The 17,615-nt window shown below is 47.2% G+C and overlaps 1 long non-coding RNA gene across 1 annotated transcript in view; it reads left to right on the top strand.

The window, feature by feature from the left end:
* LOC135057550 (uncharacterized) overlaps positions 1-10,585 on the top strand; it is a 78,212-nt gene extending 67,627 nt beyond the window's left edge. Inside the window, exon 3 of the long non-coding RNA XR_010244196.1 lies at positions 10,287-10,585. This is a non-coding gene — a long non-coding RNA (uncharacterized LOC135057550). The remainder of the gene's footprint in view (positions 1-10,286) is intronic.
* Positions 10,586-17,615: the final 7,030 nt, after the last annotated feature.

Genomic DNA, 17,615 nt, shown 5'->3' with positions numbered 1-17,615 from the left:
CTGCTCCAACAAATCACGACCACCACAGGAAAAATTTTTTTTTACCATATTAAGCCCCACACAGTAATGCCCCCTGCACCATATTATGCCGCACACCGCAATGCCCTTGATACATTAAATCCCCACACTACGGCAGGCGCGAGTTCCCATTTCACACATTACGGCGCCATTTTCTCTTCACAGTGCAGCTGGAAGACAGCTCCCCAGGCTCTCCCCTGTAGTTTTCAGGCTCAAAGGGTTAAAAAGAGAGGGGGGCACTAAATTTAGGCGCAATATATGTATACAAGCAGCTATTTGGGGAAAAATCACTCAGTTATAGTGTTAATCCCTGCATTATATAGCGCTCTGGTGTGTGCTGGCATACTCTCTCTCTGTCTCCCCAAAGGACTTTGTGGGGTCCTGTCCTCAGTCAGAGCATTCCCTGTGTGTGTGCGGTGTGTCGGTACGGCTGTGTCGACATGTTGGATGAGGAAGGTTACGTGGAGGCGGAGCAGAGGCCGATAAATGGGATGTCGCCCCCTGTGGGGCCGACACCAGAGTGGATGGATAGGTGGAAGGTATTAACCGACAGTGTCAACTCCTTACATAAAAGGCTGGATGACGTAACAGCTGTGGGACAGCCGGCTTCTCAGCCCGCGCCTGCCCAGGCGTCTCAAAGGCCATCAGGGGCTCAAAAAAAACTCCCGTTACCTCAGATGGCAGACACAGATGTCGACACGGAGTCTGACTCCAGTGTCGACGAGGTTGAGACATATACACAATCCACTAGGAACATCCGTTACATGATCTCGGCAATGAAAAATGTGTTACGCATTTTCTGACATGAACCCAAGTACCACATAAAAGGGGTTTTATTTTTGGGGAGAAAAAGCAGCCAGTGTTTTGTTCCCCCATCAGATGAATGAATGAAGTGGGTAAAGAAGCGTGGTTTCCCCCGATAAGAAACTGGTAATTTCTAAAAAGTTACTGATGGCGTACCCTTTCCCGCCAGAGGATAGGTCACGTTGGGAGATATCCCTTAGGGTGGATAAGGCTCTCACACGTTTCTCAAAAGGTGGCACTGCCGTCTTAGGATACGGCCACCTTGAAGGAACCTGCTGATAAAAAGCAGGAGGCGATCCTGAAGTCTGTATTTACACACTCAGGTTATATACTGAAACCTGCAATTGCCTCAGCATAAATAGTGCTGCTGCAGCGTGGTCTGATACCCTGTCAGATAATATTAATACGCTAAGACAGGGATAATATTTTGCTAACATTGAGCATATTTAAGACGTTGTCTTATATATAAAGGATGCACAGAGGGATATTTGCCGGCTGGCATCCAGAATTAATGCAATGTCCATTCTGCCAGGAGGGTATTAGAAACCCGGCAGTGGACAGGTGATGCTGCATTTAAAAGGCACATGGAGATTCTGCCTTATAAGGGTGAGGAATTGTTTGGGGATGGTCTCTGGGACCTCGTATCCACAGCAACAGCTGGGAAGAAAATTTTTTACCTCAGGTTTCCTCACAAAAGCCTAAGAAAGCACCGTATTTTCAGGTACAGTCCTTTCGGCTTCAGAAAAGCAAGCGGGTCAAAGGCGCTTCCTTTCTGCACAGAGACAAGGGAAGAAGGAAAAAGCTGCACCAGTCAGCCAGTTCCTAGGATCAAATATCTTCCCTCGCTTCCTCTGAGTCCACCGCATGATGCTGGGGCTCCACAGGTGGAGACAGGTGCGGTGGGGGCGCGTCTCGGGAACTGCAGGGACCAGTGGGCTTGCCCACAGGTGGATCCCTAGGTTCTGCAAGTAGTATCACAGGGATACAGGCTGGAGTTCGAGACGACTCCCCCTCGCCGTTGCCTCACATCAGCCTTGCCTGCTGCCCTCGGAGAAAGGTAGTACTGGCGGCAATTCACAAGCTGTACTTCCAGCAGGTGAAATCAAGGTACCCCTCCTTCAACAAGGCCGGGGTTACTATTCCAAAATGTTGTGGTACCGAAACCAGACGGTTCGGTGAGACCCATTCTAAAATTGAAATCCTTGAACACTTATATACGAAGGTTCAAGTTCAAAATGGAATCGCTCAGGGCGATTATTGCAAGCCTGGAAAATTTCAGGGTATCACTGGACATCAAGGATACTTACCTGCATGTCCCTATTTACCCTCTTCACCAGGTGTGCCTCAAAATTGTGGTACAGGATTGTCATTACCAATTCCAGACGTTGCCGTTGGTCTGTCCCCGGCACCGAGGGTATTTACCAAGGTAATGGCCGAAGTACTTATCCCGTACTTGGACGATCTCCTTATAAAGGCGAGGTCCAGGGAGCAGTTGTTCGTCGGAGTAGCACTATCTCGGGAAGTGCTACAACAGCACGGCTGGAGTCTGAATATTCCAAAGTCGCAGCTGGTTCCTACGACGCGTCTACTGTTCCTGGGTATGGTTCTGGACACAGAACAGGATAAAAAGGGTTTCTCCCAGAGGAGAAGTCCAAGGAGTTGGCGTCTCTAGGCGGAGACCTCCTAATACAAATACAGGTATCGGTGCTTCAATGCACGCGAGCCTTGGGAAAGATGGTAGCTTCTTACGAAGAATTTCCATTCGCCAAGTCCCATGCAAGGATCTTCCAGTGGGATCTGTTGGACAAGTGGTCCGGGTCGCATCCTCAGATGCATCGGCGGATAACCCTGTCTCCAAGGGCCAGGGTGTCGCTGTGGTGGTGACTGCAGAGTGCTCATCTTCTAGAGGGCCGCAGATTCGGCATACAGGACTGGGTCCTGGTGACCACGGATGCCAGCCTTCAAGGCTGGGGGGCAGTCACACAGGGAAGAAACTTCCAAGGCCTATGGAAAAGTCAGGAGACTTCCCTACACATAAATGTTCTGGAACTGTGGGCCATTTACAATGCCCTAAGTCAGGCTAGACCCTGCTTCAACACCGGCCGGTGCTGATCCAGTCAGACAACATCACGGCGGTCGCTCATGTAAACCGACAGGGCGGCACAAGAAGCAGGATGGCGATGGCAGAAGCCACAAGGATTCTCCGATGGGCGGAAAATCATGTGTTAGCACTGTCAGCAGTGTTCATTCCCGGAGTGGACATCTGAGAAGCAGACTTTCTCAGCAGACACGACCTCCACCCGGGAGAGTGGGGACTTCATCCAGAAGTCTTCCAAATGATTGTACACCGTGGGGAAAGGCCACAGGTGGACAGGATGGCGTCCCGCCTCAACAAAAAGCTACAAAGATATTGCGCCAGGTCAAGGGACCCTCAGGCGATAGCTGTGGACGCTCTGGTAACACCGTGGGTGTACCAGTCGGTGTATGTGTTCCCTTCTCTGCCTCTCATACCCAGGGTAATGAGAATAATAAGAAGGAGAGGAGTAAGAACTATACTCATTGTTCCGGGTGGCCAAGAAGAGCTTGGCACCCAGAACTCCAAGAAATGATCTCAGAGGACCCATGGCGTCTGCCGCTCAGACAGGACCTGCTGCAGCAGGGGGCCTGTCTGTTCCAAGACGTACCACGGCTGCGTTTGACGGCATGGCGGTTGAACGCCGGATCCTGAAGGAAAAAGGCATTCCGGAGGAAGTTATCCCTATGCTATTTAAAGCTAGGAAAGAAGTGAACGCACACCATTATCACCGCATATGGCGGAAATATGTTGCATGCTGTGAGGCCAGTAAGGCCCCAAAGGAGGAATTTCAGCTAGGTCGATTTCTGCACTTCCTACAGTCAGAGGTGACTATGGGCCTAAAATTGGGTTCCATTAAGGTCCAGATTTCGGCTCTATCGATTTTCTTCCAAAATAGAACTGGCTTCACTGCCTGAAGTTCAGACTTTTGTTAAGGGAGTGCTGCATAGTCAGCCCCCGTTTGTGCCTTCAGTGGCACCGTGGGATCTCAACGTAGTGTTGGATTTCCTGAAGTCGCATTGAGTTGAGCCACTTAAATCCGTGGAGCTACAATACCTCAGGTGGAAAGTGGTCATTCTGTGGGCCTTGGCGTCGGCCAGGCGTGTATCAGAATTGGCGGCTTTGTCTAAAGCTCTTATCTGTATTTTATATGGATAAGGCGGAATTGAGGACTCGTTCCCAATTCCTTCCTAAGGTGGTAGCAGTTTTTCATGTGAACCAACCTATTGTGGTGCCTGCGGCTACTTGGGACTTGGAGGATTCCAAGTTTCTGGACGTAGTCAGGGCCCTGAAAAGTATATGTTTCCAGGACGGCTGGAGTCAGGAAAACTGACTCGCTATTTATCCTGTATGCACCCAACAAGCTGGGTGCTCCTGCTTCTAAGCAGACTATTGCTCGCTGGATCTGTAGCACGATTCAACTTGCACATTCTGTGGCTGGACTGCTGCACCCTAAATCTGTGAAAGCCCATTCCACGAGGAAAGTGGGCTCTTCTTGGGCGGCTGCCCGAGGGGTCTCGGCTTTACAAATTTGCCGAGCTGTTACTTGGTCGGGTTCAAACACTCTTGCAAGAGTCTACAAGTTTGATACCCTGGCTGAGGAGGACCTAGAGTTTGCTCATTCGGTGCTGCAGAGTCATCCGCACTCTCCCGCCCGTTTGGGAGCTTTGGTATAATCCCCATGGTCCTTACGGAGTCCCCAGCATCCACTTAGGACGTTAGAGAAAATAAGATTTTACTCACCGGTAAATCTATTTCTCGTAGTCCGTAGTGGATGCTGGGCGCCCATCCCAAGTGCGGATTGTCTGCAATACTTGTATATAGTTATTGCCTAACTAAAGGGTTATTGTTGAGCCATCTGTTGAGAGGCTCAGTTGTTATCATACTGTTAACTGGGTATAGTATCACAAGTTATACGGTGTGATTGGTGTGGCTGGTATGAATCTTACCCGGGATTCAAAATCCTTCCTTATTGTGTCAGCTCTTCCGGGCACAGTATCCTAACTGAGGTCTGGAGGAGGGTCTTAGTGGGAGGAGCTAGTGCACACCAGGTAGTCCCAAAGCTTTCTTTAGTTGTGCCCAGTCTCCTGCAGAGCCGCTAATCCCCATGGTCCTTACGGAGTCCCCAGCATCCACTACGGACTACGAGAAATAGATTTACCGGTGAGTAAAATCTTATTATTTAAATAATTCAAAGAAGTGCACTAGTAGTAAAACCTTCATAATAATATTCTGATACCTTGATATACTATACGCCCATAATGTCACAGTTTTTGAACATATGTTGTGATGTTCAAGGAAAGAGTTTCATTAACATGTGCTTTCAATAGGTCTATAATAGCTGAGAGATTATTATAAATGTGAACCGTGTCACTGTTATAACGTATATTTAGTCCTTTATTCAGTAATTTTCAATATATGCACGTGTATATCAAGTGTTTGATGTTGCTTATATCAGGACTGAATACTACAATCTACGTGAACACCTTTCACATTTGCTGCACACAGTATAATTCAATATGCACAAAAGAGTCTAACATGAATTTCTAACTGTTTTCTCTACATATCCCCGCAGCTTGCATGGGCTAGACACTCTTCATTTAATCAATACTATCTAATCTAACATAGTAAATGTCTGGTGACTATAAACATAAAGCCACATAAATATAATATAAACAATATAGCCACATAAAGGGATAAAGTGCTAAGAAAATAACTTTGTGACTAGGGACTGCTGATTCATTTCTGTCAGCGGTGACGTTAGCTATAAACAAACCCTTCACTTTGTTACAACTTAACAAGATAAGATTATCACGTATCAACCGTCAAAAGACATCAGGCTGCCAGAGCTCAATTTGTGAACTGACAGCAGCTGTTTCTCTTTTATGCGATACAAATGTATCATATGTTTATTGGTTCTTCTCTAGAGGATGTAACAACATTTATGAAGTGCAGGAGGGCACTCAGATGCTTTTGAGATATATTTAAAGTCTAACCAGATTTCTGTTACCACTTTTGTGATACATTGAAAACATAGCTCACAGCTTTGGGAGATTAAGTTTACTACTGCTATTACTGAAACACAGTAAACTATTAGAGTATTACCATCATTCTATTATAGCACACACTATGAAAATTGGAGTCCTGTTTTCACAATAGTCTCATCTCATGAATCCTGGGAGGGATTAGAAAATTTTGAGACACTTATTGAAGGAGTTCCTCTATAGCTAGTAGAAACACAGCTATACAGGAATTACATACTCCTGATACACTCTTCATTAATCTGTAACCGTATGAACAATATAGAAGTCATTTGGGTGACATCTAGTGCGCAGCTCTCTCAATTTTAATCACGATTTCTTTCTTATTTACACTACTTTACTTTTCCTTTTAATATTCGCTGGTTTTACCATATATTACATTAAAAGTTATATTTTAATTAAACTTTGTGTGCACCACTCTAGGGCATTTCGAACCCTTTCTCTCTCTTTTTCATGCAGATTTACTTTGCCTGTGGTAGCACCCCCTAAATGGTTATGAATAACGCAAATGTGTTTTGAATAATATGAATTGGGGTCATTCTCATAATAAAAATTAAACCTGTGCGACCAGTACTACAGTTACATGGAATAGACTCCTCTGGAGAAGATACACACTCTGCAGCACATGATACAGAGCCATACACTTACACACACATACAGGAAAATGTCAGACACAGTTTCCCCCAGAGTACCTTCGGAGAGTCACAGAGTATAAGGAGCCAGCCACACAGCGCCCCTGTGGACAGTTATTATGATAAAAGCCCAGCGCTGACTAATCAACCTTAATAGGTTAAATAGTACTAACTACACTCCCCCCCCCGACCCCCCCCCCCCCCCCCGTCTATAACACCCTGGTACCGCAGTAACTGGAGTTATGTGGGGTTGAGCGCTCCCTGTCAGCATCCTGTTCAGCGTTCTGCAGGGAGAAAATGGCACTGGTGAGTGCTGGATCCGCTCGGAGAAGCCCCGTCCCCTGTAATGCCGCACGGCTTCCCGCACAATGATTATACTGGTCTGAGGTCTCATGGTGCTAACAGCGGGATTAGCCCATTAGCTCAGAGGTTCCCAAATGCGGTCCTCAAGGCACCCCAACAGTCCAGGTTTTAGGTATATTCATGGCTCAGCACAGATGGTCAAATCAAATTGACTAAGGTGCTAATTAAGTCACCTGTGGCCAAGCATGGATACATTTAAAACCAGGACCGTTGGGGTGCCTTGAGGACCGCGTTTGGGAACCTCTGCATTAGCTATATACACCAGTGTTGTTTATCTTGCTGGCCCAGGATGCCCCTCAGCAGCGTCTACATACACATGTTGCTGAGCCTGTATGGAGCGCAGTCTGCCAGAGCTGCGCTCCCACCCTTGTGCCGCCATTCCCGCCGGCAACCCACTAACCGGGCCACCGGCGCTGTACTCACCACTCTTTTCTTTCTTCTGGCTCTGTTAGGGGGTGGCGACCATGCTGCGGGAGTGAGCGGTCGCCTCATGGGCTTGCGACCAGCACCCTCAGGAGCTCAGAGTCCTGTCAGCGGAGTTTGAGAACCATTAACTTCTAGAGTTGGTTCCTACTCCTCCCCTTCCCCCCCCCCCCTCCCAAGTCCCACGAAGCAGGGAGGCTGTTGCCAGCAGCCTCCCTGTACCTAACACTCTTTAAAAAAAAAACTAGAAAAACTCCTAAGACTGGCTCCTCTGGGCACATTTTCTAAACTGAGTCTGGTAGGAGGTGCATAGAGGGAGGAGCCAGCCCACACTATTAAACTCTTAAAGTGCCAGTGGCTCCCAAAGGACCCATCTATACCCCATGGTACTAAATGGACCCCAGTATCCTCTAGGACGCAACATTGACTAGCGTTTTCACCTCTGACTAGCTTTGGAAAGCTAATCTGCAAACAGTTTCTTAAATGAAAAGTTCCAGTTCTGTCTCACAGGTACCATGCAGTCTCAGTCCTGCTTCCTGAAGGCATAACAGGCTTAAGCGTACTCACTCAAGGCTCCCTATCTGGCTTCTTCCTAATCGAGTGTAGCTCAGTCCCAGACTTTCATTGACGTGGATTAGGTCTACAGTCAATAGGTCTACCACAAATGGTAGACATGCATTAGGTAGACAGGGTCAGGAGGTCGACATAGTATAGGTAGACAGTAGACCTGGTCAAAAAGGTCAACACAGAAGAGGTAGACAAATTTTTTGTTCTATGGGTGTTTTGTCACAAGCCCCGTTTACTAGCCATTATTCGGGCTAGGTGCCTCGCTGCACTTGGCAGAGGTTACTATTCCCAATCGTAGTCCACGTGGATGGTAAAGTGCAGGGGGGAGGGGGGGACACACCTCTTTAAAAAGAAAAACTTGTTTACCATTATCATGTCATTAACACTGCCTGTTGACCATTAGTGGTAGACCTATTGACTGTAGTCCTTTTTAATGTAGATCTGTAGTCCGGACACAGAGCTACATAGCCTTCTGTTCCTCAATGGCTCATTGAGCTCTGTCTGAAAAAGGCATAGCCTGTCCTGACAGCAGTCTTCCAGTCTGATTCTTCACTGCAACAGTTAGGTGTGGGCAGATCCCTCCAGCCAAACTCAATGCATGTGTCAATATTGTAATTTTCCCTTGTACTGCCCACTATGTGATAACTAGCTCCATCTCTAGATGAAACAAGCAGTATCAAGCTGTGACTTTGTAGCACCCTCTCACCTGGAAGTAGGAAAGTGTCCAGCATTATTTTGCATTGGGGAAATTCAGAATACCCTCAGTGATTAACCAGACACTCCTGAGTCCAGGTAGGTACTGCCCCACTGCTGATCACACTTGAAGAGCCTTAACTCATTTCAAGATGTGTAACTATTCCTCAAAAGGCAAATTAATCTGGACCTACTGCCTGTCAATCTTTTGAGCCACACCCACCCAAACATCATCCTCATCCTCCTCCTCCTCCTCCTCCGATTTTGGCAATGCCTGGACTTCTGGAGCCCCCTGATTTAGGCAAGAACTTTTTTTTTTTGTTAGTGTAACAATTTTTTCATTAATGTATCACTTCATAATACAATAACAGCAGTATCAGCAATGAAAAGGTATAAGTACATGCAATCAACATAGTACATTGAACAGAAAAATCGTCCGTGCCAAGTAGAGAGGTCCACAATGTATGATAAGGTTCCATATTGTAGTTCTGCTGATAACATATTATTGTAAATAAATTAGAAATTATAGTACAAAGAAAAAAACCTGCTAGTCTCCATGTTACGGGGTTATGAGGAGGCCGGGCCCAAATGACACCACCAACACAATTTGCAAACACTATGGGAGGGTCACCAATTGCCAGTCTAGTCCCATTTGAAAGTCAATGGGGAAAGTGGCAATATAACTTTCCCAGGACTCGAAAAATCACCCCACCAATTTGTCTTTCTGTATAGTAGTTTCTATCCAGTGCATTTGAAATAGGTGATGTAATTTCCCCTTCATTAGGAGTAGGGTTAAGGAGATTTAAGGATCCAGGACTGCAAAATCGCCTTTTATGCAGCCGCACTTATTGCCAAAAGCAACCTTTTGCATCCCTTTGTAACTCTGTCCCGTCTGGATTATCCCAAAAAACTGCCCATTCTGCTGTGAAAGGAATTAAATTAATCAGGTGTTCCATGACATATCGCCGTACTTGGAGCCAAAAGTGGCGGATCAAAAGGCATAGCCAAAAACAATGCAGGAGATCAGATTTGGGCGTATGGCATTTCAGACATCTATCCGAATCCGTCATGCCCGCCATGTATTGTTTATACGGGGAAAAATAGGCCCTATGGACTATATTGTAAAACATTTCCTGGTATTGTGCCGAGGGCAGAAATTAACAAGATTGAAGTAAACTGTTTCAATATACTTCACATGTAAGCCAAGGGAAATCAAATGCCCACTTGTGCATCCCAGATTGTGATTGAGAATGATCCAGTAGAATGGTACGTTTTCTATAATGCATGGACAGAGCCCGTTTCGTGGCAGGCGGGGTCATTAGACTAGCATATAGATCAGGCATGTCCAAACTGCGGCCCTCCAGCTGTTGAGAAACTACACATCCCAGCATACCCTGACACAGCTTTAGCATTCACTGACAGCAAAACTGTGTCAAGGCATGCTGGGATATGTAGTTTCACAACAGCTGGAGGGCCGCAGTTTGGACATGCCTGATCTAGATCATTAATGAAATCAGCCTCCGATAGAGCTTTAAGCACCGAGCTGGCATAGTGTTGCATCTGAAAAAATGCTAGCAGGAGACCACAAACAAACGTGTAAATCTCCCGTGCCTGTGCAAACGTCAATGGTTTCCCAGTAGTCCCATCAATCATGTGTCGTATGTTTTTCAGGCCCTCTTTATTGAACAAGGTGAATGGAAAGATCGCCTCCCCATGTTCGAACTCCGCATTATCCAGGAATGTTAGAAACAAGGATTTATGTCCTCCTAAATTCCTAGCTCGCCTAAGAATATGCCATAGACGATAGACTGTCCACAGAAGAGGGTTGTCTTTTAATTCTTGGTCTAATTCCACCTCTACACCGTGAAGGAAAGATATCAGGTTTCTGGACGAATTGTGCCACCGGTTGTGTATTAGCATAAATGTCACTATTATTTAACCAGTCTCTTAGAAATCTCAATAAAGAAGCATGGTTATAAAGTTGGACGTTCGGAAAGTTAATTCCCCTGTTAGCTTTAGGTTGTTGTAATTTATGCATAGCAATACGTGGTCTTTTGCCCTTCCATATAAATTGTCTGAACAGTTTGGTTATGTGTGACAAGTCAGATCTACTTAGTAGTATAGGTAGGGACTGCAAGCTGTACAACAGTTTTGGGAACGTGCACATTTTAATCAAATTAGCCCTTCCAAGCCTCCAGCTCTTTCGCTATGGAGTCAAACGCCACCTTAACATTCAGTCTACTGTATATAAGTCCGGGGGATATTTGGGGAGTCTGATGCCCAAGTATGTAATATATGTGTTAGCCCATTTTATAGGTAATTGTCTTCCCCATCCTGGACTCCTTTTCCCGGTCTTTAAATATACATCTACGGATTTGGAAAGGTCAACCTGAAAGCAATCATCCAACAATCCCAAAATATCCCGTAGAGACTCCCGAGGATTCCCTATATATAATAGGACATCATCAGCGAATGCTGATAATTTTATCTCCGTTTTTACAATGGGAATACCCTGATAAATTGTTGAGTCTTGAAGTATGCGGAAAAGGGGGTCTATGGACAAATTAAAGAGAAGGGGCGACAAGGGGCAGCCTTGTCTCATGCCCCTCTGCATAGTTATCTGGGAGCCCTGTTTGCCATTAACCAATAAAGAAGTTGTCGGGGTAGTGTATAAATACCTAATGAGGCTCACAAACCTGTTGTTGAAGCCCCTATATTCCAACACAGTAAGTAAATGTTGCCATGCTACAGTGTCGAAGGCCTTGTGTGTGTCAAGGCTTAAGAGCATATCTTCCGAGGGAGGTGAATTCCTAGACGCAACTGTAGCCGCTATGGCCGTACAAATGGCCTTAACCGATTGACGATCCCGAACAAAACCATACTGATGATCCGTTAGTAAGTCAGGGAGAATCAGCTGCAGTCTATTGGCCATTATTTTCGTAAAAATCTTAAAAACAGAGTTTAAGAGAGCAATGGGTCTATACGAGTCTGCTGACAATAAATCTCTGTCCGGTTTAGGGATCAGGGTTGTAAATGCTTGAGAGAATGAAAAAAAATAAGAATTTACTCACCGGTAATTCTATTTCTCGTAGTCCGTAGTGGATGCTGGGTACTCCGTAAGGACCATGGGGAATAGACGGGCTCCGCAGGAGACTGGGCACTCTTAAAAGAAAGATTAGGTACTATATCTGGTGTGCACTGGCTCCTCCCTCTATGCCCCTCCTCCAGACCTCAGTTAAGGAAACTGTGCCCAGAAGAGCTGACATTACTAGGAAAGGATTTGGAATCCAGGGTAAGACTCATACCAGCCACACCAATCACACCATACAACTTGTGATAACTATACCCAGTTAACAGTATGAATAACAACTGAGCCTCATGTAACAGATGGCTCAGAACTATAACCCTTTAGTTAAGCAATAACTATATACACGTATTGCAGAAAATCCGCACTTGGGATGGGCTCCCAGCATCCACTACGGACTACGAGAAATAGAATTACCGGTGAGTAAATTCTTATTTTCTCTGACGTCCTAGTGGATGCTGGGTACTCCGTAAGGACCATGGGGATTATACCAAAGCTCCCAAACGGGCGGGAGAGTGCGGATGACTCTGCAGCACCGAATGAGCAAACTCAAGGTCCTCCTCAGCCAGGGTATCAAACTTGTAGAATTTAGCAAAAGTGTTTGAACCCGACCAAGTAGCAGCTCGGCAAAGTTGTAAAGCCGAGACCCCTCGGGCAGCCGCCCAAGAAGAGCCCACCTTCCTCCTGGAATGGGCTTTTAATGATTTAGGATGCGGCAGTCCAGCCGCAGAATGTGCAAGCTGAATCGTGCTACAGATCCAGCGAGCAATAGTCTGCTTTGAAGCAGGAGCACCCAGCTTGTTGGGTGCATGCAGGATAAATAGCGAGTCAGTTTTTCTGACTCTAGCCGCCCTGGAAACATAGATTTTCAGGGCCCGGACTACGTCCAGCAACTTGGAATCCTCCAAGTCCCGAGTAGCCGCAGGCACCATAATAGGTTGGTTCAAATGAAATGCTGATACCACCTTTGGGAGAAATTGGGGACGAGTCCTCAATTCTGCCCTGTCCATATGGAAAATCAGATATGGCTTTTACATGACAGAGCAGCCAATTGTGACACGCGCCTAGCTGAGGCCAAGGCCAACAGCATGACTACCTTCCACGTGAGATACTTCAACTCCACGGTCTTAAGTGGCTCAAACCAATGTGATTTCAGGAAATCCAACACAACGTTGAGATCCCACGGTGCCACTGGAGGCACAAAAGGGGGTTGAATATGCAGCACTCCCTTAACAAACGTCTGAACTTCAGGCAGTGAAGCCAGTTCTTTTTGAAAGGAAATAGACAGGGCCCAAATCTGGACTTTTATGGATCCCAATTTTAGGCCCATAGTCACTCCTGACTGTAGGAAGTGCAGAAATCGACCCAGCTGGAATTCCTCTGTTGGGGCCTTCCTGGCCTCACACCAAGCAACATATTTTCGCCATATGCGGTAATAATGTTTTGCTGTCACATCCTTCCTAGCTTTTATCAGCGTAGGAATCACTTCATCTGGAATGCCCTTTTCCGTTAGGATCCGGCATTCAACCGCCATGCCGTCAAACGCAGCCGCGGTAAGTCTTGGAACAGACAGGGCCCCTGCTGTAGCAGGTCCTGTCGGAGCGGCAGAGGCCATGGGTCCTCTGAGATCATTTCTTGTAGTTCTGGGTACCAAGTTCTTCTTGGCCAATCCGGAACGATGAGTATAGTTCTTACTCCTCTCTTTCTTATTATCCTCAGTACCTTGGGTATGAGAGGAATAGGAGGGAACACATAAACCGACTGGTACATCCACGGTGTCATTAGGGCGTCCACAGCTATCGCCTGAGGGTCCCTTGACCTGGCGCAATGTCTTTTTAGCTTTTTGTTGAGGCGGGACGCCATCATGTCCACCTGTGGCCGTTCTCAACGATTTACAATCAGCGTGAAGACTTCTGGATGAAGTCCCCACTCTCCCAGGTGGAGGTCGTGCCTGCTGAGGAAGTCTGCTTCCCAGTTGTCCACTCCCGGAATGAACACTGCTGACAGTGCTAGCACGTGATTCTCCGCCCATCGAAGAATCCTTGTGGCTTCTGCCATTGCCATCCTGCTTCTTGTGCCGCCCTGGCGGTTTACATGGGCGACCGCCGTGATGTTGTCTGACTGAATCAGCACCGGTTGGTTTTGAAGCAGGGGTTCTGCTTGACTCAGGGCGTTGTAAATGGCCCTTAGTTCCAGAATATTTATGTGTAGGGAAGTCTCCTGACTTGACCACTGTCCTCGGAAGTTCCTTCCCTGAGTGACTGCCCCCCAACCTCGGAGGCTTGCATCCGTGGTCACCAGGACCCAGTCCTGTATGCCGAATCTGCGGCCCTCAGGAAGATGAGCACTCTGCAGCCACCACAGAGACACCCTGGCCCGCGGGGACAGGGTGATCAACCGATGCATCTGAAGATGCGATCCGGACCACTTGTCTAACAGATCCCACTGAAAGATCCTTGCATGGAACCTGCCGAAGGGAATTGCTTCGTAAGAAGCCACCATCTTTCCCAGGACTCGCGTGCAGTGATGCACCGACACCTGTTTTGGTTTCAGGAGGTCCCTGACCAGAGATGACAATTCCTGGGCCTTCTCCACCGGGAGAAACACCTTCTTCTGTTCTGTGTCCAGAATCATGCCCAAGAACAGCAGACGCGTCGCAGGAATCAGCTGCGACTTTGGGATATTCAGAATCCAGCCGTGCTGTTGCAGCACTTCCCGAGATAGTGCTACGCTGACTAACAACTGCTCCTTGGACCTCGCCTTTATAAGGAGATCGTCCAAGTACGGGATAATTATAACTCCCTTCTTCCGAAGGAGCATCATCATTTCGGCCATTACCTTGGTAAATACCCTCGGTGCCGTGGACAGACCAAATGGCAACGTCTGGAATTGGTAATGACAGTCCTGTACCACAAACCTGAGGTACTCCTGGTGAGGTGGGTAAATGGGGACATGCAGGTAAGCATCCTTGATGTCCAGCGACACCATAAAATCCCCCTCTTCCAGGCTTGCAATAACCGCCCTGAGCGATTCCATTTTGAACTTGAACTTCCTTACATAAGTGTTCAAAGATTTTAAATTTAAAATGGGTGTCACCGAACCGTCTGGTTTCGGTACCACAAACATTGTGGAATAGTAACCCCGTCCCTGTTGAAGGAGGGGAACCTTGATTATCACCTACTGAAGGTACAGCTTGTGAATAGCCGCCAGTACTATCTCCCTTTCCCTGGGAGCAGCTGGCAAGGCTGATTTGAGGTAACGGCGAGGGGGAGTCGCCTCGAACTCCAGCCTGTATCCCTGAGATACCACTTGTAGAACCCAGAGATCCAGCTGTGAGCGAACCCACTGGTCGCTGAAGTTCCGGAGACAAGCCCCCACCGCACCTGGCTCCACCTGTGGAGCCCCAGCGTCATGCGGTGGACTTAGTGGAAGCAGGGGAGGATTTTTGTTTCTGGGAACTGGCTGTCTGGTGCAGCTTTTTCCCTCTACCCCTGCCTCTGGGCAGAAAGGATGCGCCTCTGACCCGCTTGCCTTTCTGAGGCCGAAAGGACTGTACTTGATAATATGGTGCTTTCTTAGGCTGTGAGGGAATCTGAGGTAAAAAAAGTCGACTTCCCAGCTGTTGCTGTGGATACGAGGTCCGAGAGACCGTCCCCAAACAATTCCTCACCCTTATAAGGCAAAACCTCCATGTGCCTTTTAGAATCAGCATCACCTGTCCACTGCCGAGTCCATAATACTCTCCTGGCAGAAATGGACATTGCATTAATTCTAGATGCCAGCCGGCAAATGTCCCTCTGTGCATCCCTCATATATAAGACGACGTCCTTTATATGCTCTATGGTTAGCAAAATAGTATCCCTGTCGAGGGTATCAATGTTGTCTGACAGGGTATCTGCAGCACTTCACATCCAGGCTGAAGCAATAGCAGGTCTCAGTATAGTACCTGAGTGTGTATACACAGACTTCAGGATAGCCTCCTGCTTTCTATCTGCAGGCTCCTTTAGGGCGGCCGTATCCTGAGACGGCAGTGCCACCCTTTTAGATAAGCGTGTGAGCGCCTTGTCCACCCTAGGGGATGTCTCCCAACGTAACCTATCCGTTGGCGGGAAAGGGTACGCCATCAGTAACCTCTTAGAAATCACTAGTTTCTTATCAGGGAAACACCACGCTTCTTCACACAATTCATTTAACTCATCAGATGGGGGAAAAGTCACTGGCTGCTTTTTCTCCCCAAACATAATACCCTTTTTAGTGGTAACCGGGTTAATGTCAGAAATGTGCAACACATTTTTCATTGCCGTAATCATGCATCGAATGGCCCTTGTGGACTGTACATTTGTCTCATCCTCGTCTACACTGGAGTCAGACTCCGTGTCGACATGTGTGTCTGCCATCTGAGGTAACGGGCGTTTTTGAGCCCCTGATGGCCTCTGAGACGCCTGGGCAGGCGCGGGCTGAGATGCCGGCTGTCCCAAGGCTGTTACGTCATCGAACCTTTTATGTAAGGAGTTGACACGGTCGGTTAATACCTTCCACATATCCATGCACTCCGGTGTCGGCCCCGTAGGGGGCGACATCACACTTATCGGCTCCTGCTCCGCCTCCACCTAGCCCTCCTCATCAAACATGTCGACAGAGCCGTACCGACACACCGCACACACACAGGGAATGCTCTGACTGAGGACAGGACCCCACAAAGTCCTTTGGGGAGACAGAGAGAGAGTATGCCAGCACACACCACAGCGCTATATAACACAGGGATTTACACTATACTGAATGATTTTTCCCAATAGTTGCTTATTAACACAATTTGCGCCTAAATTTATGTGCCCCCCCCTCTCTTTTTTACCCTTGTTGTACTGGATACTGCAGAAAAATGGCGCTGGTGTGCTGAGGAAGATAGCCCCGCCCCCTCAGCGGCGGGCTTCTCCCACTTTTTATAATGTTAATGGCGGGGGTTTTTGCACATATACAGTTTTATATACTGTATTATGTGCTATTTGTGCCAAAAGGTAAAAGGTAAACTAATATCCCCATCTAGCACCTCTTGCTGGTCAGTGCTAAGCTTAGGCAAATTCACCATAGTCAAGAACTACCTCTGCAGCTCTTCATGTGGGGATATAGGGCTATAAAGTTCGGTGTAATACCTACTCAAATGCGTCAATATGTCGTCCGTCACAGTATAGGTTTTGTTCTGGGAGTCGTCTCTTAAAGCTGCTATAAAGGAGCGTTGTCTCCTCGGTCTGGACAGTGTGGCCAAGAGTCTACCAGTTTTGTTACCCCACCTATAGTAATGAATTTAGTATAGTCCAAGCGCTGTTGTGCTTGAGCCGTTAAAAAGGCATCAAGTAACTTTTATCCCTGACATACACCTCAAAATGTTCTTCAGAGGGGTTGGTTTTGTAAATGGTGAAGCTCCGGGACATTGCATTGTGTAAAGTATGGTACTGTCTCGAACTTTCCTTCCTCAATTTTGCTATATAACCAATTATATGACCTCACAACACTGCCTTTGACGTCTCCCAGAATAGCACCGCATCATCCCAGTGATCAATGGCCCTCATTCCGAGTTGTTCGCTCAGTAAAAATCTTCGCATCGCAGCGATTTTCCGCTTAATGCGCATGCGCAATGTTCGCAGTGCGACTGCACCAAGTAAATTTGCTATGCAGTTAGGAATTTTACTCACGGCTTTTTCATCGTTCTGGCGATCGTAATGTGATTGACAGGAAATGGGTGTTACTGGGCGGAAACAGGCCGTTTTATGGGCGTGTGGGAAAAAACGCTACCGTTTCCGGAAAAAACGCAGGAGTGGCCGGAGAAACGGGGGAGTGTCTGGGCGAACGCTGGGTGTGTTTGTGACGTCAAACCAGGAACGACAAGCACTGAACTGATCGCAGATGCCGAGTAAGTC

Source organism: Pseudophryne corroboree, chromosome 3 (assembly GCF_028390025.1).
Source record: "Pseudophryne corroboree isolate aPseCor3 chromosome 3, aPseCor3.hap2, whole genome shotgun sequence".
NCBI lineage: Eukaryota > Metazoa > Chordata > Amphibia > Anura > Myobatrachidae > Pseudophryne > Pseudophryne corroboree.
This window is presented reverse-complemented; position numbering and strand designations above follow the sequence as displayed.